The 21,745-nt window shown below is 43.4% G+C and overlaps 2 pseudogenes; both read right to left on the minus strand.

Moving 5' to 3' along the window:
- Positions 1-3,042: 3,042 nt before the first annotated feature.
- On the minus strand, positions 3,043-3,992 carry LOC115641138 (annotated as a pseudogene).
- A 5,330-nt stretch (positions 3,993-9,322) lies between these two features.
- On the minus strand, positions 9,323-11,403 carry LOC115641139 (annotated as a pseudogene).
- Between the last annotated feature and the right edge of the window lie 10,342 nt (positions 11,404-21,745).

The following is a 21,745-nucleotide window of genomic DNA, read 5'->3' on the forward strand; positions in this document are numbered from 1 at the left end:
CCCACTCTCCTATGACAGCCAGGAATAGATCCCAGATATCCCAACTTCCAAGCAGCTATTCTGTCTCTGTTGGCTATGGTTACATAGGATATATTCTTTGCCAAAATCCCATTGATTTTCAATAGGATTTGGGCACTGAAGTCCCTCTGAAACTTTCAGCTTTAATCTCACTGAGTTTTAGCAGCACAAGATTATTCTCCCTTCTCCCCAAAGGTGTGTTTCTTGCTTACTTAAATTTAAGTTCTGTAGGGCAGGAAGTATCTCTCACTACCTGTTTGTAAAGTGTCTAGATGAAGGGAACCTCGATCTAGGTTGATGGAAGTGTTTATATGCTCATATAGAACCAGTATTGCTCCTAAATATTATTATTACTATATCAAATACATACTCTCCCATTCAAAAATCTCTGTGCAGTAACTGAGAGATGAATAAAACCTTCCAGCAATCACAAAGAAATGGATATTGTGTTGGTAGCATAATGTGCAGTACTAAGTAATTGGAAATGTGAGGCCAATTGGGATACATTGGCAGACCACCAGTGAAGTCAACAGAGCTGCTCCAATGTACAGGAGCTGAGAGACTGCCCTCCTGAACTTTTCCAGTCATCACAAAGTATTTGTGGTTTAATCAGAATCATTTACAGAAATGTGAACACTGCAAGTTTCATTAGGAAAACTACAGTTAATCTGATGATAAAATGGGGGTGAAATAGGCTAATATCTGGTGTGATACTGACCTGTTAATATAGTTCTGCAATACCATATGTTTTATATATCATGCTGTTGTTTTTTAAGTTTAAAATCAGCATAGAGGCAAGATTCTTAACAGGTATAATTCACTGAAGCGCCATTAAATTAATGGAGTGAGGTCAATTTACACTAGTGTAACCCTTCTGTCCCTCTGAGTTGGCAGCAACAAGGGTTGGGTTCAGTTTCCAGGGGTTCCGTTTTAATAACACCATGCATAACCGGATCGAGCCCCCACCCTGGGACAGTTACATACCACACCCTCCTGGGCGCCTCTAGGAGGCAATACTTCCCCTCTCGCAAGCACGGAGTTTGAGTGTAGCAAAATCCTTTTAATAAAGGAAGGAAACAATGCGGCATCCCATTGGAGAAACACCACACAGAGGATTATAACACAAACCATAAGCAAAAACCCACCTCCAAGTATGTTTGGCAACGTCCTTTCCCCCTTAGGATCTTAAGCCCAATCACCCCAAAGTCCAACAACCCAAAAGTCTCTGGTCAGTACCACCCCAGAATTCAAGAGTGTATCTGCAGAGTTTCCCCCCCACCAGCTTGGGTAGAAATGGGGGGGAGTCCACAGAGGATGTTAAGGGGTACCTTACGTGGAACAGTGCCAACTGCTCCGCCTCCCCGTGGAGTTCTGCTGCAGCCTTCACCACAACTCGCTCTACCAGCTGTGCCGCTCCTCCAGCTGTCCCTGCAAACAACTTCACTTCACTCACTGTTCCATGGGCTGCTCCAACACACTGCAAACTGCTCCGCTCTGCCAGCTGCTTAACGATAGGTCTTCAGGCTCCCCCACTGGTTAACACAGCACTCAGTAATTTCAGCTTTAATAGGGTAGCCTTGGTGCTGAGGCACCATTGTCCCAACATGAATTCAGCTCAGCAGTCTCTAGATGGACTCCTAATGGAATCAAAACTAGCTCTACTCTTTAACATTGGAGAGAGAAGGATGTCAAATGGTGTTCCAGGCCCTCAAAAGGTGCCTATACCATTAGGTCCACACACCAGTCCCCAACCTCTCTCAATTCATGGGGTTTTGGAACCCATGTCCCATGTTTAGCAAGTACCACCCAACTGGGGTTGAGTCATCTCTGTCACAAAGCAGTCCCACAGCTCCCCATTCACACAATCAGGGTGACAAACTTTTTTTTCCTCCTGCCCCAATAACAAAGACATTGGGGATCCCAGAACTGTTAAAATAACCATCCCGGTCTGCTGTGGGCTTATGCTAAGTGGGGGGTGGGTGCCAATGCAAATGCTAGAAATCTCTTTCCACATTCTTTGAAATTCTTGAAATTCTTTCCACACTCCCTACAATTCACCACCAGATGTCAGGGTAGCGCTCATCCTGACTCTGCTTACACTAGTTTGGGACCTGGCCCTATGGTTGTAATTAATACACACTGAGAAATGCAGTGGGTCAAGAAAAAGAAAGAAAGAAAGTTAAATGGAGAAAATGACAAGTTTCAGCTGCCGCAAAGTGTTTGACAATATTCTCTTTCTCTTCCTTATCTGCTGGCAAGAGGTAGACAAGTGCTATTTCCTTCACTGTTGCCAGTTGACTTCACATGGGTTATTGATTAATGTTAGGATCAGAGTTAGGGCTAGCACTAAGGGTTAGAGTTAGATTTAAAGGACAGGTTAGTTCCATAATCTCGGTCAGAGTCCAGTGAATGCTCTGTCTGAAACAATATTTACAATTCAGCCTGAGATTCTTCATGCTATTCAAGAAATGAGTTTAGGGTCACAGTTAGGGTGAGGGTTATGGTTAATATCAGACTTAGTGTTAAGGTTATAGTTTGATGTAAACATTTGGGATGGGGTAGGATTTAGATGAGAATATAGGGTTGAGATTAGAGTTAGAGTTAGGAGTCAAGAGTTAGGGTGAAAGGGTTAAATTAGGAGTAAAAGTTAAGGGGGAGTTATTAAGGTAAGGGTTATTAATTAGGATAAAGGATTGGGATCAGGGTTAAAATGAGCAGTTAAGGTTAGAGTTAAGAGTAAGGTAAAGGTAAAGAGTAGGAGTCAAGATAAGAGTTATTGATTAGGTATTATAGAAAAATTAAGGGTAAGGGTAAGGGTTAGAGTTATGTGTTAGGATTTTGTTTGAGAGTTAAAGTCAGTTCCTTAGTCTAGCCTGAACTCCCACAAATTTTATGCCTGAAATTGTATTCACAATTAATCCCGAGTTTTCTCACACTGTGTTGGAGACTGGCTATGATCAGTGCTATGGGTCAGGGTTAACTCTGTAGCATTCTCCCACCTCCCACAAATGTCCTTCCACAATTCTAATTACAATTCATCCTGAAGCTCTTCTGACCACTCAGAAAATAGTCCCTCAGCTCCTCCTTGACCATCTGGTTCCTCAGAGTGTAGATGAAAGGGTTCAACAAGTGGGTGACAGTGGCAGTCTGTAGAGTCACCACCTTCTTGAGGCCAAAGGAGAATGCTTTGTTGGGCGCCACATACATGAAGATGGAACTGCCGTAGAAGATGGAGGCCACTGTGATATGGGAGGAACAGGTGGAGGTCTTTTTCCTGCCTGTGGAGGGGATGTGGAGCATGGTGGCAATGATGTATAGGTAGGACACCACAGTGAGCATGAGCAAGTTCAGCAGTACCATGGAGGAGAGGGAAAAGTCTACAAGCTCTAGCAGGCTGGTGTCAGCACAGGAGAGTTTGATCAATGGATCAGTGTCACAGAAGAAGTGATCAATGATGTGAGGGGCACAGAAGGGCAGCTGGGAGATGATGATGATGGGGGAGAGGACAGAAAAGAAGCCTCCAACCCAAGACACCACCAGCAGCTGAACAGACATGCGTGGGCTTGTGATGGTAGAGTAGCGCAGTGGGGTGCAGATGGCCACGTAGCAGTCCACTGGCATGACGGCCAAGAGGATAAATTCAGTGGTGATGAGAAAGAAGTAGAAGTAGCACTGGGCAATACAGCCAGACACTGAGATGGTCTTTTGCTGTGAAAGGAAATCCCTCCTCATCTTTGGGGCAATGGATGTTGCAACCATGATGTCAAGGAAGGAGAGGCTGGAGAGGAAATAGTACATGGGACTATGGAGGTGGTGATCAGCCCAGGTGTGTGTGATAAAGACCACATTCCCAGTGACTGTCACTATGTAGATTTAGTAATCTACAGCAGCACCATGAAGATGATATACAGCTCCCAGATCACAGAAAAACCCAACAGGATGAACTCATTGACCTTGGTGCTGTGGTTGCCCATCAGCATGTCAGATCTGCTTTTTCAACTAGGCTGGGAAGAAAATGAATTCAAATTCAGTACTGTCAAAAATTAAATAGGCTAATATTTCACTTGTGGAGACTGTCATCTACATGTTTCAGAGTACTACAAAGAAGGAAAATGAATGAAGCCTGTCAACTGTAGATAAAAGTGAGAGGATGAGAAAGAGGCAGTTATGCTTAGGGGGAAATCCAACATCTATCTGGAAGGCTACTTCTTAAACTGCATCAAGTTAGACTGAAGGCATAATCTTATAACTTAAACCGAAGAAGAGTGAACATGCAAATCAGAGCTCAGTTACCACAATGCCTAGAAAGCCAAGACTATTCCATTTCCTCCAGTTAACATCCCATTGTGGAAGTGTTGATGTAGACTCACCTTGATATCAGAGTGAATGAACTAGAACACTTGGAGGCTGACCTGAAACCAAAGACTGAAAAAAAGATGTCCAGGGGAGAATTCTAGTCTGGGAAACTATGGGAGATTGTTAGGATGGACAGGACCTAGTCAGAGAAGGTATTGGTTTTAACAGTTGGCAAAGATTCACTTTTAAGAAGGTGACTATTATACAGGTATATTCATGCAGGCAGCACCAATGAGATGAGAAATCATCAACCTCCTAGAAGAGGTGCTGAAGTGTAGGGAGTTTCACACATTCAACCCCCTCTCCAGATGTCAATCAAAGGCATGGACAGAGATGTCCTGTGCCAGTGTGGTCTGTCAGCAAAGGGCTGTGGCAACTGAACCCAAGACAGGAATCCTTAAGACCAAGAAGAAATGGAGAGTTTTTTTTGGGGGGGAGAGCAGGTGAAAGAACCATTAATATATTGTGGTCTTTTTGATAACCAAGTGTAACTATACACAGCCCTCTAAATAAAAGGAATGGTCATTACACCATGATATCTATCTTGCTAGCTAGCTATATTTCTGTCTATCTATCAGAATCTCAGCCACAAATACTTGTGCTTCGGGGTATGAAATGACCTCTACCTGAAGGAAGTAAGGGAGATATATACACTATGGAAGGTTAGTCCATAATCTCCAAGTTCAGGGTTTCTTGCACTTTCTTCTGAAGCAGCTGATGCTGTCCACTGCTAGAGACAGGAAACTGGGCTATGCGGAACTATGACCTCTTCTAGCCTGGCAATTCCTATGTTCCTACAGACATGAGCATAGCACTCCACATACTTTGCAATATTAGCAGGATAGTGTTGGATATTTTTGATGGTTTTCTTGTAATAGATAGATAGATAGATAGATAGATAGATAGATAGATAGATAGATAGATAGATAGATAGATAGATAGATAGATAGATAGATAGGCTAGGAAAGAGAGAAATAGAGACAGGATAGAAACAGAGGGAGATATCTACTCAGCATTAGTGTTTCTCTTACACAAAATCTCTGCTTCCGTTGCCAGGAACTAATGGATATTGAGCTTGTGTGATCAAGTTAGTGCTTGCAGGTGAAAAGACCCAAGACCCCTAAAGATGATTGTGTCACAGACAGATTCTTAGAGGACTAAATGTAGAAAAATCATCAAAGAACAGAATAAAATGGAATGTTCCTATTATTATTATTGGATGGTCTTTATTCAGAAACTTCTTTTTACATTTCTACATCTTCTATTTCAAGATCACAAACTGATAAAAAATGATTAGTGAATGTAATTAATTCTATTATGGGTTGGGACTGAAGGGCATTGGCAAACGTGTGGGGAAAGCCCAGAACTGGGACTGTAGTGGACTCTGGGTTGGTATGCAGGGACATTGGCAGAGCTGGGATAGGGAGTTGTAGGTCACCATTAAGGGGCATTGACTAAAATAAAGTTTCCTACAAATTATGCTTTTGATGATCCTTGTTGGCCTTTTATATTTGACCTTTCTTTAACTTACTCTCACCTGAAACTTTTTTCTTTTAATTTTAATTTTAATAAAGGATTGTTTAAAAGGTTCAAATTAATCCTTGATGTAGCTCTGCTGAAGTTGTTCATGAGATGATTTCAAGAATTGGGGTACAACTTTAAAACTAAGATGAAGGGCCAGATTTTTAAAGCTATTTAGGGTCCTAGTGGGATTTTCAAAAGCAACTAAGTGTCCAACTCCTATTGATTTCAATGGGCTTTAGATACCTAGTTGCTTTTCAAAAATTGCACTAGGTGTCTAAATATTTTAAAAATATGACTTATGAGATTCATTCATAGTTTCAAAAATGTCTTGGGTTCTTTTTCACAGATTCCAAGGCCAGAAGGGACCATTGTGATCATCTAGTCTGACCTCCTGTATAACACAGGCTATAGAATTTCCCCAAAATAATTCCTAGAGCTGATCTTTTGGAAATACATCCAGTTTTGATTTTAAAATTGTATGTCATGGACAATCTACTATAACCTTTGGTAATTTGTTCTAATGGTTAATTACTTTTGCTGTTAAAAATTTAAGCCTTATTTTCACTGGGAATTTGTCTAGCTTCAACTTCTAGCCATTGAATTATTAAAGACCTTTCTCTGTTATAGTGAAGAGATCATTATTAAAAATTGTTCTCATGTAGGTACTTATAAATTGTAAACAAGTCACCCCTTAACCATCTCTTGGTTAAGTTAAATAGATAGAGCTCGTTGAGTCTATCACTATAAGGCAGGGGTGGGAAAAATTTTTGGCCCAAGGGCCACATTGGGGTTGCAAAACTGTATGGAGGGCCAGATAGAGAAGGCTGTGCCTCCTCAAACAGACTGCCCCCTGCCCCCATGTGACCTCTCCCACTTCCCAACACCGGACTGCCCCCCTCAGGACCACCATCCATCCACTCCCCCTCCTTGTCCCTTAACTGCCCCCTCCTGGGACTCCTCACTACTAACCCCCCCAGAACCCCACCCCCTATCCAAATCCCCCTGCTTCCAGTCCTCCGACTGCTCTGATTCCTATCTACACCCCCACCCCCTGACAGGCCATCTATGAGTCCCACACTTATCCATCCCCCTCATACCCTGATCGCCCCCCAGAACCTCCACCCCATCCAACTGCACCCTTCTCCCTGTCCTCTGACTGCCCCTTGGAACCACCACCACTTATCCAACCCCCTCGACCCAGCCCCCTTACCATCCCGCTCAGAGCAGCATGTCTGGCAGCTGCGTCACCTGGCCGGAGCCAGACATGCTGCCATGTTTCTCGGCAGGAGCGTGCAATCCCATCACCCAGACTGCTGCCCTAGTGGCAGTGTGGCTGCAGGGGAGGGGGAACAGCATGGGAGGGGGGGCATGGGCTAGCCTTCCTGGCCGGGAGCTCAAGGGCCAGGCAGGAGGGTCCCACAGACTGGATGTGGTCTGCGGGCCGTAGTTTGCCCACCTCTGCTATAAGGCATGTTTTTCTCATCTTTTAATCATTCTCATGGTTCTTCTCTGAACCCTCTCCAATTTAGCAACATTCTTCTGGAATTGTGGGCACAATTCGAATATTGGCATGAGGCTGCAGAATGTGTTAAAGCAAGGGCTAAAACCTGCTAAGCTTTTTTGAAAATTCGCCACCAACTCCCTTTGAATATCATTGGGATCTGTGTAACACACGCTTTTAGGTTCCTTTGAAAATGTATCCTCAGTTTCACATAGGGCATTTCACAGGCCAATACACCTTTACTAGAGCTGGCCAGAGAATGGAGTTTCCATCCCACAGGAAATTCTGATCTTTCAACTCCTGTGTTTTGCCCTGAATCAGGATAAAAAGATCAAAATAGCAGAGTATTTTGCTGAAATAGAAGTTAAAAAAAATTAAATTCAGAGACGTCAAAGCCACAATGACTGACGCCCCTCGACAAGACAAAGAAGTTTGAGGGGTTTGTTCCAGAACCTTGGGAACTTTTGTGATTTTTAAAAGATTCAGCCTTTGCTTCAATGCATACTGCAGCCTCATAGCCACATAGGAATTGTTACAAAGGCTCAGATCGAGGGTCCTTCCAGCTCAGTATCTCTCTGACAGTGGCCAGTGTCACATGCTTCAGAGGAAGGTGTTAGAATCATATCAGGCGGATGCGGGATCCTCTTACTCACATGAATAATGGATAATGGTGGATAATCAGCTGAACATGAATTCCCGGTGTGACGCTGTGGCTAAAAGAGCTAATGTGATCCTGGGATGCACAGACAGGAGAATCTCGAGTAGGAGAAGAGAGGCTATTTTACCTCTGTATTTGGTGCTGATGTGACTGCATTTGGAATACTGTGTCCAGTTCTGGTGCCCAGAATTCAAAACAGATGCTGCTAAGTTGGAGAGGATTCAGAGAATAGTCACAAGAATGATTAAAAATTACTAGGAAAAAATAAAAAAAGCCTTATAGTGATAGACTCAAGAGTTCAATCTATTTAGTTTAACAAAAAGAAGGTTAAGGAGTGACTTGATCACAGTCTATAAGTAGTTACATACGAAACAAATATTTAATAATGGGCTCTTCAGTCTGTAGGAGGAAGGTATGACATGATCAAATGGCTGGAAGTTGAAGCTAGACAAATTCAGACTGGAAATAAGATATAAATTCTTAACTGGGAGAGTAATTAACCACTGGAACAATTTACCACGGGTTTTGATTGATTCTCCATCACTGACCATTTTTAATCAAGATTGAATATTTTTCTAAAAGATCTGGTTTAGGAATTATTATGGGGAAGTGCTATGACCTGTGTTATACAGGAGGTCAGATAAGATTATTACAGTGGTCCTTTTATAATCTATGAATCTAGGATGAAGAGCTCATTCTGACTATTAATACTGAGACACTGAGTATTTGGGATTTGCAAAGGAGCCTAAGAGTTGGGTCAGATTTTTAATGCTATTTAGGCACCTAAACATGCAGATAGACACTTAGTGGGATTTTAAAAGTGCCTAGTTGCCTATCTTCCGTTGAAATCATTGAGAGTTAGGCACCAAGGGCCATATTTTCAAAGGTATTTAGGCAGTGGGATTTTCAAAAGCATCTAAATTCCTAGCACCCATTGAAATCAATGGCCCCTCACCATCAAATCTCATTGCAATTTAATAGAAGTGGGTGTCTAAGTCCCTTAGGCTCCTTTGAAATTCCCAGGAACTCTTTTTATTTATGCTACATGAGTGCCTGTAAACAGATGCTGTCCTTAGATGTTTGGAAAATCCTAACCTAAATGAAAAAGAGTGGGAGGGGAAACAGACTCTGCTAAGGCCACACAGCAGGTCCAGGAATAGGACCCAGGAAACCTGAGCCTAAGTCAAGCTTCCACTCCACTAAATAACAATGACACTCAATGGATAAAAGCAGCAATTCATTACTGAGATGAAGATTTATGTGTTTCAAGGCTCTGGTTGCAGAATAGAACTCTTTCTGGTCAAGTATTCCTTGAGGGTCTCTTTGACCTTCTCGTTCCTTAAAGTGTAAATGAAAGGATTCAATAAAGGGCTCACTATGGCCATGAACACAGCCACCACCTTCTGGAGGTCCAGGGAGCGGCCCTGACTGGGCCTAGCATACATGAAGATGGCACTGTCATAGAAGATAGAGGCTACCGTGATGTGGAAGGTGCAGGTGGAAAAGGCTTTTCGCCTGCCTGTGGCTGAGGGGATGTGCAAGACTGTGGCAATGATGTAGAGGTAGGACACTGCAGTAAAAGACAAGGATGTGAGCAGAACCACAGAGGAAAGGACATACTCGATCATGAGGAGGAAGTGTGTGTCGACGCAGGATAGCCTCACTAGTGGGGCATAGTCACAGAAGAAATGGTTTATCACATTGGGACCACAGAAAGGAAGCTGACACAGGAAAATAAGTGGGCAAAGGGTGGAGAGAAACCCAAACAACCAACAACCCATGACCAGGAAGACACAAACATATCCACTCATGATGACAGGGTAGTGGAGCGGGTGGCAGATGGCCACATAGCGGTCGAAGGACATGACAGTGAGGAGGATGAAATCCACAGTGCCCAGGAAGAAGTAGAAGTAAAACTGGGTGAAGCAGCCCCTGAAGGGGATGGCTTTGGCCTGGGAGAGCAGGTTCTCCAGCATCTTTGGAGTGATGGAGAGGACAAAGAGTATCTCCAAGGGGGAGAGGTTTCAGAGGAAGAAGTACATGGGAGTGTGGAGGCGGAGATCCACATACACAACAGTGATGATGGCCATGTTCCCCATTAGAGTCAAGGCAAAGATGGACAGTAGCAGCATGAAAACCAGGAGCTCCATGGGCTGTGACAGCGAAAAGCCCAGAAGCACAAAATCCATCACCACATTTTTCTGATTGCTCGTTCTTATTTCAGCTTTCGCCTGCAGAATAGAGGAAGTTGAAAAAGCCCAAATGTCAAGTTTTTGACAAATTGATTTCAAGAAAATAAAATAATAATGAGAATACAAACAAACTAAATAACTGTTTCTAGGGTTTTTCTGACTAGTTACAGAGCTCATAAAAATTTATGACACTTTAAAAAGTTGAAAAAATATTGACATTTTCAAAAATATAGATTTTCTGGAAAAAAATATTTTCTATTTTTAAATTCCCATTGGAGTTTTTCCATTCTATTAACCATAACTGGAGAAAAATTAATATTTAGGAGGTTCAATTAAACGTAAACCTGCATTCTAAAACTTTTTGCTAGGTTCTCTCCAGGTGGGATCAGAAAACCAACAATGCAATCAGCCTCTCAAGGGGTCCTATAGTGGCCACATAACTGCTTCCCAGTTCAGCACAATGAAAGAAAGATCTAAAAGCCAAGATATGTATCTGTTAGGAAAAGCACCAAAGAGTCCTGCGGTACCTTATAGACTAACAGACGTATTGGAGCATGAGCTTTCCTGGCATATATCCGGCGAAGCAGGTATTCACCTAGCAAATCTCATGCTCCAATACGTTTGACAGTCTATAAGGTGCCACAGGACTCTTTGTTGCTTTTACAGATCCAGACTAACATGGCTACCTCTCTGATACTTGACGTTTCTATTAGTGTCAGACATATTTTATGCAGTATCAGTTTTGACAGGTAGATTGGTACATAGATATCCAAAAGTATCTATACACACATGAATAATTAGACAGAAACACACATACATAGATAGATAGAGGGACTGAGAGAGGGAGTTAGAGACAGATAGTATTATTCATTTCAATCTCTTTCACTCTTCAATGCTCTTTAAAAAAATCATGCATAGAAACAAATTTTGGAAAGTTTTACCTTACGCCACAGGTGTAATGTGGTTGAGGCTTTGGTTTCTGACTCCCGCGGAAATCTGTCTCTGTGTCTGTGCATCCCAAGTTTGTCTCCCATCTTTCTATCTCCCAAGATTCTGTATACATACGAGGGGGGAAAAGTGCCCCTTTGTTATTTATGTTTTCCTCTCGATTCCTAGTGCCTTACCATTGGTACATCCAAAGTGTTCATCTCCATTCGCAGAATATCACAAACAGGGAGTGAAGGTGGTTATTTAAATTCATACTGCTGAGTACCTTGGGAACCATATACTTGCACCATCTAAATTCAATTCAGATAGGTAAACATCTTTGGGACAACAACACTCTGTAAACACAGCCCTTCCTTGAATTGTGCTCAGCACTGGCTTTGGTGGTGAGAGCATCCCATTCTTCTCCCTGGAGCACAATTCTCCCTAGCACCATGAAGGGGCATTGGGATCAGCACTGACTGTACGGGGAGAGCATCATCTACTGAACCCCACACCATTCCTTGCAACAAGGCACCCTCCAGCACCATCCTGGGGTATTGGGTTCAGCATGACTGTGAGGAGGAAGTAAGTACTAAGTCATGCACACTGCTCCGGAAACACAACCTCCCCCCCCCGCCAGTGCTGCACCAGGGCATTTGGGTAAGTAGTGGCTGAGTCACCATCACACATGTTATTTCCTACAGTTATGGTATTCATTGTTGGTGCCCCATCTAAATGTTGCCCCTATCCTAAATCAGGAAGTGATGTAAAAGGTCCCAACTTAAGGCAGGCAAATCAGTAGGTATATGTTATTCAGGTGCTTCTGGCACAGATTTCATAATGCACCAAAGACACAAAGTGCGCTGGATATATAGGACAATAGATGGCTAATGAGTCAGATCCTCAAACGGGATAACTTGGCATAGCTCCATCAAAGTCAATGGACCAGATCCCCAACTAGTGAAAATCAGTTGTCTCCTCACTGAAGTAAATAGGACAAATACTCAGCTAGTGTAACTTGGCATTAAAGTCAGTGGATCCAATCCACAGCTGGTGTTAATCAGCAGAGCTCAATGGAAATCATTGGGCCTTGATTGATCTACACCAGCTGAAGATCTGGCATCAGCTGAAGATCTGGTACATTGCTGACCTGTCAGAATCTTACTGTATTTCTACAGCTCCTGACAATGCTAGACCCTGTCTTTGAATTGGTCTTGGAAGGCATTTGGTATATGGGGCATGGAACAGGAGAGCTGGATTTATGGAATAGTCTTCTTTATCTGGACAAGAAAAGAGGTCACCAAAAAAAAAAAACATTAGGGGCAAAGATTTTCCAAACTGACTAGAGATTCTGGATGCCTCAATTTCTGGCAGCCCAAATTGAGATGCCTTAAAAGGAGACTGCTTTTAAGAAAGTAATAGACGTCTGTTCTTAAAAATCAGGTGCCTCAAGCTGGGCACTCCAGTATCCAAAGTTATTAGCCATTTTAGAAAATTTTGGCCTAAAAGCCCACTCATCTCAATGTTGGCACACTGGAAAAGAAAAGAAAAGAAATTTCAGCAGCTTCTAATCTTCTGTCACAGAAGCAAGTTACGAGAGGTTAATTCCCAGCTTCAAAACCAGTGTCAAACTAAATGAACTTTCCTTAACTTTATTCCCAGAAGTTTTAATTACCAAGAAACAAAGGTTTTAATGACAAAGAGACGAGCTGTGTCCCTTTGAGGCATCTACACAAACAAAACATTGTGAATTGGGGAAGCCTTGGAACTAATTTTTTGCTGAAAGTTTTGGGGAAGACAGTCCACCAACTTGTCCTGAAGTGCTTTATGTCACCAGCTTCTGAAGCAATCAGTACAAGAGAAGAGCACTGTTTATCCAGGTTCCGTCTCAACTTTGCAACTGGACTTTGCAGACAATTAGTTCTAATGCTTATCTTTCATGACCCACATTTTCACTTTAAAGGGACATAATTTGAAAAGGGTGGGTGGTCCACCCTTTTTGAACATCCAGCCCATTCAATGTATCTCAAGTTGGACACAATAAATAAACAATCCATAAATCAAAGCACCAAAAACCACTAGTCACTTTTGAAAATGAGGGCTTCAGACATCCAGCTAGATAGGGCTGGCACAGAGATGTTGATTCTGCTCCTACTCAAAATTTCTGTTGACTTGGATGGCGCGGGATCATACCATAGTTGTTAACAATCTCAATGGTTTGTTTGGAAGTTACTCTTGGTATATACTTGGAGGTTAGGAGGAATTCTACCCTGGAGGTAGTTTATCCCATAACTGACTGCACTGTACAGTTATTTGTGTTGTCAGATGCCAACAGTGTGGTGCTCTGCTCTATTCAATGCTGATAACAGTTGGCTGTTTGTGTGTGTTCCCTGTGTTTGCTGCCCTGGCTCTGCACAGATAGCTGACACAGCAGACCCCGAGAGAACCCCCAATGACCACAGACTCCGAAAACGTAAGAAGGCACCCAGCCAGGTTTATTGTCAAACGAAACATAGTCTCTAGATCCCGAGATCAGGTATCTACAATTCTGCTAATACATATGTGCTCCCTGATAATGGACACAGCTCAGTCAGTGGCAGGACACTTCACTGCCCCCTACACACAAAGACACCACCCCAGGGATGCATTCTTATACACAGATACAAACAAGTTACCCATCACTCCTGATGTATTGAGGTGCAACCCCTCTACATTGCAAGGTGCTGCCTCTCACTTTGCACATGTTGGTTTGGTTGGTCTAATGGTGTTGCTAGAGTAGATATGGGGACAGAGTAGGCATTGAGATTTGCTATAGGGATTGGTTCCTGGGCTGGTGTTTCTGTGGTATGGCATGTAGTTGCTGGTGAGTATTTGCTTCAGGTTGGGGGGTTGTCTGTAAGTGAGGAATGGCCTGTCTTTCAAGGTCTGTGAGAGTGAAGGATCGTTTTCCAGGCTAGGTTTTAGACAGGGCCGGCTTCAGGCACCAGCGCAGCAAGCAGGTGCTTAGGGCGGCCAACGGAGAGCCGTGTCATGTCTGGCTCTTTGGTGCAATTTGGTGGCAGGTCCCTCGGTCCCTCTGAGAGGGAAGGACCTGCCGCTGAATTGCCACCAAAGAATGAAGAGGAGCTGGTAGAACTGCCGCCGAAGTGCCGCCAATCACAGATTGTATTTGTTTGTTTGTTTGTTTTTTCGCCGCTTGGGGAGGCAAAAACACTGGAGCCAGCCCTGATTGTAGATCATTGATAATGTGCTGGAAAGGTTTTAACTGGGGGCTGTACATGATGGGCAGCGGTATTCTGTTATTTTCCTTGTTGGGCCTGTCCTGTAGTAGGTGATTTCTGGGTACCTGTCTAGCTCTGTCAATCTGTTTCCTCACTTCCCCAGGTGGGTATTGTAGTTTTAAGAATGCTTGATAAAGATCTTGTAGGTGTTTGTCTCTGTCTGAGGGATTGCAGCAAATTCGGTTGTATCTTAGGGCTTGGCTGTAGACAATGGATCGTGTGATGTATCCTGGATGAAAGCTGGAGCCATGTAGGTAAGTATAGTGATCAGTAGGTTTCTGGTATAGGGTAATATTTATGTGACCATCACTTATTTGCACTGTAGTGTCCAGGAGGTGGATCTCTTGCGTGGACTGGTCCAGGCTGAGGTTGATGGTGGGGTGGAAATTGTTGAAATCGAGGTCTAATTCTTCAAAAGCCTCCTTTCTATGGGTCCATACCATGAAGATGTCATCAATGTAGTGCAAGTAGAGGAGGGGCGCTAGGGGCAAGAGCTGAGGAAGCATTGTTCTAAGTCAGCCACAAAAAAGTTGTCATACCGTAGGGCCATGTGGATACCTATAGAAGTGCTGTTGACTTGAAGATATAAGTTGTCCCCAAATCTGAAATTGTTGTGGGTGAGGACAAAGTAACAAAGCTCAGCCACCAGCGTGCTGTGGCCTCATCAGGGATACTGTTCCTGACAGTTTGTAGTCCATCCTCATGTGGAATATTGATGTAAAGCGCTTCTATATTCATGGTGGCCAGGATGGTATTTTCAGGAAGGTCAGCAGTGCATTGTAGTTTCCTCAGGAAGTCAGTGGTGTCTCAAAGACAGCTGGGAGTGCTGGTAGTGTAGGGTCTGGGGAGGGAATCCGAATAGCTAGATAATTCTGGTGGCAGTCTCAAAGGGGATTTCTGTGATCTAACCCATCACAGTATATTTGTACTAAGTATCTGTGACCCTTCCAGACTGCCCTGACATACTCAGCCTCTCAGTGACCTCAGAGCACCAAGTCTGAGAAATGGGACAATCCCTGAATCTGACAGCCCTTTGCTGTTCACCATGTAAGGATGGGATTGTCACAAGTACCAGAGCATGAATGGGACGCTTGCTCTTAGATGATTTAGGGTTCATCTATCTTCTGTGACTTGCCTCTGGTGCTAAAGCTGGCCTGCGTCAACACATCCCCAGACATGGTCGCAACCCTAGCTAGCAGCACGCTCATCACTGTCTTCCCCTTGCTCTTCACAGTGGGGTCTTACACATGTATCATAGGCACCATCCTGAAGATCCCACCTGTTCCTCTCACCTCATCATGATGGCGCTATTCTAGTGCTCTGATAGAGTTATGTACTTACAACTCATATAAGCTACTACCTGGACTGCAACAGGTTCCTTTTCCTGTTCTACACAGTGGTAATGACCATGCTGAACCCAATCATCTACAGCTTGAGGAGCAACGAGATAAAAGGGGCTCTGTGGAGAACCTTACAGAGAAAATTGTTCTCTTAAGAATCACTTGGTTGGAGAGAGCGGGAAAGGAGGAGGAAGAACTAGGTCTCCTGTGTTTGAAGCCCATTCTCAATCAAGCTGATCAAAAAATATTCAAGAAAAAACATTTTCCATTTTAAAAAATTGCTTTTCACCAAACCAAAATGTTTTGCAGAAGCATATCAGTTTCAATGACAACTTCAGTGGGAAGTTTGGGAAAGTTTTTCAGTAGCCTGTGGTTAGAGCTATCACCTGGGATGTGGAAGACCCCCTTTGAAATTCTTCCTCTCACTCTGGAAGAGCAGGAACTTGAACGTTGACTCCCTGCTAATAGCCTGGAGGTTAGTCTTGGTCAAATTCTTGGCCTCAACATCTTCCTGTGCAAATGAGTTCCACTTTTGCTGGTGTTGCTGGTGTTGTTGTGGTTTGGTTTTTGAAACTTTTGGATATTTGGTCATTTGGAATTCTCTTGTGCCCCTTTTTGTGACTTTGAGCACAGACACACATTTATTCTTTTCCTTTCTCCACTCTGTAACTTGTCAAAATGTTTCTCACTTTCCCAAAGTTCAGAGGGAGCTCCCCAGGGTAAGCTATATCCATCTCTAATTCATCTTGTGGTGCCTCAAAGGGCCATGTCCACAGGGCTGGGTTCACTCACCTGCCAAAATTCAGCTGCCTCTGGATGGAGAACAGCAGTTGTTCTGGGACTGGAGGGGAAGGAGAATCCTGTGGCTCACTTAATCATTTCCCTGCCATTGTGGGGCCTCGGGCATTGGAGCCCCTCGGTCCCTCCTGTCCTCTGTCTGTGGCACATCATAGTCTAGTCTCCTGTGGGCTGTGATTCTTTGGTCTCATTTTGGTTGTTGGGATTAGTGTCAGGGTGCTGGGTGGTGCTGGTGGCCTGTGCTACATGGGAGGTCAGACTAGATAATCTGGTGGTCCCTGGTGACTTTAAATACTATGGCTCTATGGCTGAATCCAAATGAAAAGATGGAGAGATGGGGAAAGGAGGAAGAAGCGGACAGACCTGGGATTTTGCCAGACTTGAAACCTTGACATTGACGGTGGTATTTTCAAGAGATCCTGAGGGCTCTAGGTGTCCAACAACCGTCCTATTTCAGAGGGATTTAGGTGTCCAACTCACTTAAGCTCCTTTCAAAATCCAAGCCCTAGAAATTATAAGCTGAAGGACATGGGTGTTGTTATTTTTCAGTCAAAAGATGATGCATCCTGCAGTTCATCATCCACATTCCAAATCCTAGGACATTGGTATCAACAGTAGCACAGAGAGGAGAGCATCCCCCATGGAGCCCCCACCCCAGTCCCAGCACCACAGCATGCCCTAGCACTACACTGGGGCACTGGGCTTAGCACTGACTGTCAGGAGGGAGAGCCCCCTATGGATCCCCTACCCTAGTTCTTGCAGCATGGCTGGGTATCGTGGTCAGCACCCACTGGAAGAGCAGTGCACCACCTGTTTTGTCACCCACACCACCTTCTATGGCACAGTGCCTTCTTAGGTCACACTGGGGTCAGCAGCAGGGTAGTACTCTCTCTACTGAGCTTCCCACTCTGTTCCTTCCCATTGCACAGCTCAGTTATGGTTCATCTTTTCTTCTTCTCTCTAACCCTCTTTGGTCAGCTAAGCTTCAGGGCTTGTGGGCTCTGGCCTCCATCTCTCCCAGAGGGAAAGTGTGTGGGGTGATGCCAGTAAGGATTTCATCCTGCCCCCACCCCTCTGCCATGGGGAATTCTTTGCTGATTAATGTTCTTCTGTAAGTTTAAGCTTAGTTTTTACATAAACCTCTGTTTTGGAAGTAGTGGTTAAGTTTACTTTCATGTTTATAAATTGCCACCATTAGCTGAGCTGTTGTGATGCCACCAATTCACTAGTCACAGAAATTGTGGTGAGTACTTCTATTCTATTTCATTGTCATTGTATCTTAATATATTACTTGTAAGTAAAGCTGTTCCTTAGGCCAACTTGGGTGTTAATGCTTTCTGTAGAGCACTAAGTATCATTTGCCCTTATCTGCTAGGCCTATTGATGGTTTAGGCCGGAGTTGTACCTGGAAGCTGCCAAGGTACCCTAACAGGTATACAATGCAAATCCAGGAGGAGGCATCACTAACAGTCGTTCTTCCTATGAGTAGAGAGATGCTGCAGATGGGTTGATAGAAGCTTCCTACCTACCAATACCACCTTTGGGAACACCCCAGGATCTCCATTATCCGCAGGAACACCAGATGCCCAGGGAAAGAGGGTTACGTAAACAGATGACAAATATTTTTATTTGGGGCAATCCAAAATTTTGGCAAAAAAATGAACAAAAAATCCATTTTCTGCTGATGTATTGTCTGTTTCTGACAAACAATTGTAATTTTGGGAGGAAAGCAGATGAAACTCAATCTCTGTCAGAAAAAAAAAATAGAATATATTTGACCTGCTGTAAGTGTGATTTTAATGTCCCAGGCTCTGCTTCCAAGGCAAATGGAAGGGAAAGGAGCTAATGGGATTTCTGAGTCTTTGAACACAGCAGCTCTGCACCATGTGCGTAAACAACGAGACTGAGTCAGTAGAGAAACAGAGGCAAGCAGACGGACTCTTGTTAGGCCAGTGCTAATGTTCCTGTTTTGGATTTAAGCCAATAGGACCTGCCCTCACGCAGTTTTTTCCGGACATAAAAGAAACGGGCTTTGCCCAGGAAATCTACAGGGAAGTGCACAATGCTTCTGGGAGAGGGGTGGCCTGAAGTGAGCATCCCTGGCTCAAGGCTGAAGATCCCCACCATCATACCTCTGTACTCAATGGCCTTAGGGATTGGATTGCATATTCAGTTTATCAGTCTGTGTAGTAAATTACAGCCGTGGTGTCGAGGGTAACTGCATCTTCATTTCTGGCACACCTAGCAGTGCAATCCTCCGTGTTACCAAAATGTGCCCATGTTCCAGACAATCCACAAAGGGCCAGAGCCAGAAGAACTGAGTGCTTGGATTGCCTTCACTGAGTGCCTTCACACCCGTGGTACACCCAGCACTTGGAGACTCTATGGAATGCTGTAGAATCCGCAGCCACACCCTGCTGTAGGGTGGGTTATAATGCTTTCACATTAACAGATGCATTCACAGAGAGCACAATTGGATACAAAGCAGTTGCTACCCCAAAATTACACGCAAATGCTGCATCCCACAAGTGGGCAGAGTTAAGGCTGTGTAGGAATACAGGCCTACATTAGGCCTGAGTCAACTGTGGTTTTAAACTGAGCTTGGATGTTAGCATAAGCGATAGGCCCAAAGAGCATGTGACCAAAAAGACCTGAGATCATGAGAAAAGAAAAGGGTTCTTTGTGTTAAACTAGTAGTGACCCTTGAAATACAGCAATATCTTATTTAAGGGTTGGGTTGAGGTCATCAAAATAAAGAAAATATGGTTAATTCGATTAATGCTATATAGATTGTTTAAAAAAAATCCTTAGTCTAGTTGCTGGGAAGAAATATAGCAAAATAAGATAAGAAGAAAACATTGGAGAGGCAGCATCATTAATCTTGTCTTGAGTGGGTCAGAAGTCAGGGTTCAGCCCTAACTGCCTCTTCTGGCTTTAGCTAAGTATCAAGATCCAGCAATGACATCACTTGTTTATTCTAGTGTATAAAAGATAAGGTATGTAGAGGTTTCTTTGACAGAGATTTTTATTACCCTTGTGGAGTCACATCATGATGGGAAAGTATCTCCTGAGCCTGATCCTCTTTTGGGTATTTGGCCAATGCTTATAACTGAATTATTGCTAGGAGATAGAGTATAAATGGGCATACGCTTGTATTTGTATTTGGGATGTAATCAACACCAAGGGACCTTTGGATCAATAAAGGAATATTTGTGTGGAAATTGAGTCATGGTAAACTTTACTAAATGTATTAGGAGATTTTTTTTCCCAACAGGCTGCATTACGGTACATTGCACAGGAGAGCAACTTCATCACTTCCTGAATGTTAAGGGCCCAACTCTGAAATTTCCCACACTTGGGAAGTGTATCTTTTGTTGCGGAATTTACAGTTACATCATCAGATGACATCACCTTCCATAAAAGACCGAGATTAAAAAAAAAAAGACCCCAGCTTCATGTGTTGGTCTTGTCCTGACCCCAGTGCTCCTATGGCTATAATGCAGCTCCATTTACACTCTGAATTCAAGAAAAAGGGAGACTATTGGCATTTCTGCCAACATTATGTACTTCTCACAGGCATATCTGGCTGTAGATATAGGAGGCGGTAAACCATCTTATGTAGTTGCATAGCAGGGATACAGTGGTAGAGCTTCAAACAGAACCAAGCCCCAAATGTCTTGACTCCAGTGTCCTACCCCTAGACCATGCTGCCTATCAATGTTTTCCTGATCAATAGCTATGTAGATGCAGCATGTTTCATAGGTAGAACATATGGTTCTAGTCTTTACTCAACCACTCACCTGCTAGCTGACCTTGGAACAAGTCATTTCTCCTCTCTGGGCCTCTGTTTCTCCACCTTCCCTCTCCCTGCCCCAGAGTTCTCTGTCTTGCATGTTTAGATTTTAAGCCTTTGAGGACCGCAAGTGTCTCTTCCAGTGTGTCTGCAAAGTGTCTAGAAGAATGGGACACTAATCTTGGGGCCCTTCAATCTTCAAGCTCATGTAAATCAGGAGCAAAGGAGTCAATTTATTGTTCTACAATATGTTAAATAAGGCTCAGGAAAAGTCAAACCAAATTATCTTCAAATCTCCAAACTGAGGAGCAGTGGGGTTTTGGATCTGTTATCTCACTGCTAGCACTTCCCAGAAAACTAACTGAGTTCTGAGCTCATTTGTTTTGTGGCAATCAGTAATAGTTAATGATTAAAAAACAATTTGAATTAATAATATATAGTACTATACACATGCTCTGTTGTGAGAGTTCCCCTGCATACTGTGTCAAAGCAGAACAATCTTATACTAACACATTACTTAGTTGTAAGGTCTTCGGGGAAGTGATTTTTTTTTGTTACGTGTTTATACAGTGCCTAGCACAATGGGGGCTTGGTCCATGATTGGAGCTTTTAGGTGCTACTGCATTACAAATCATTATCGTCATCATGGAGTTATTCAAACTACAAAATGGTTGGGAGATCAGATCCCATAGGGGACAGTGCAGATAAATAATAAAAACTGCCATCCTGCCTGATGAAGCAATGCATCCTTTGGAGTGTGTGAAGAGATCAACACCTTCTGTTCCAGCTGTGCATGAGGAAGTGATCCTTGGTGCAGCTAGTTGATGAAGACTGTACAGAAACGCTCCCGAATTTAGGTAAGTGCAAAACTCTCCAATTTTAAGTTCATGCTCTTCTTCCAACTGTTTAATGCCACTTACTTCTAGGAGCATTTAAGCGTCAAGCCCTGCAATCCCTTACTTCAGAGGGCAGTACTTCCTGCCACAAGAAGCCTGCAGCGGGATTATTTATTCACCCACTCCCATAAAGTTTTACACAGTTGTGTCTGGAGAGGGTTATTCTGGAATAGTTTTTCCTGCTTAACCCCCAGGTGTGGATGCTCTTATTCTGGAATAAAAGTGTCTTTGTCTTTATCCAAATTTTCCTCAGGGGGAAAAAAAAAATCTTCATATTAGCTTTGATTTGGAGTATGATCCGCTGTGTCCCTTTCTCATAATCACCTGCTCTGGACCCACGGCTCGTTGGGTTGGTGGCATGTTGTCTCTGCCTTTCTCCCAGAGTTTGGGAACATCTTTTTTCCACTTTGCTTTTGATAGAATGTCTTTTATGTTTCTTGACATTTTGCAGAATCTCTTGC

This window comes from Gopherus evgoodei, unplaced genomic scaffold (genome assembly GCF_007399415.2).
Source record: "Gopherus evgoodei ecotype Sinaloan lineage unplaced genomic scaffold, rGopEvg1_v1.p scaffold_33_arrow_ctg1, whole genome shotgun sequence".
NCBI lineage: Eukaryota > Metazoa > Chordata > Testudines > Testudinidae > Gopherus > Gopherus evgoodei.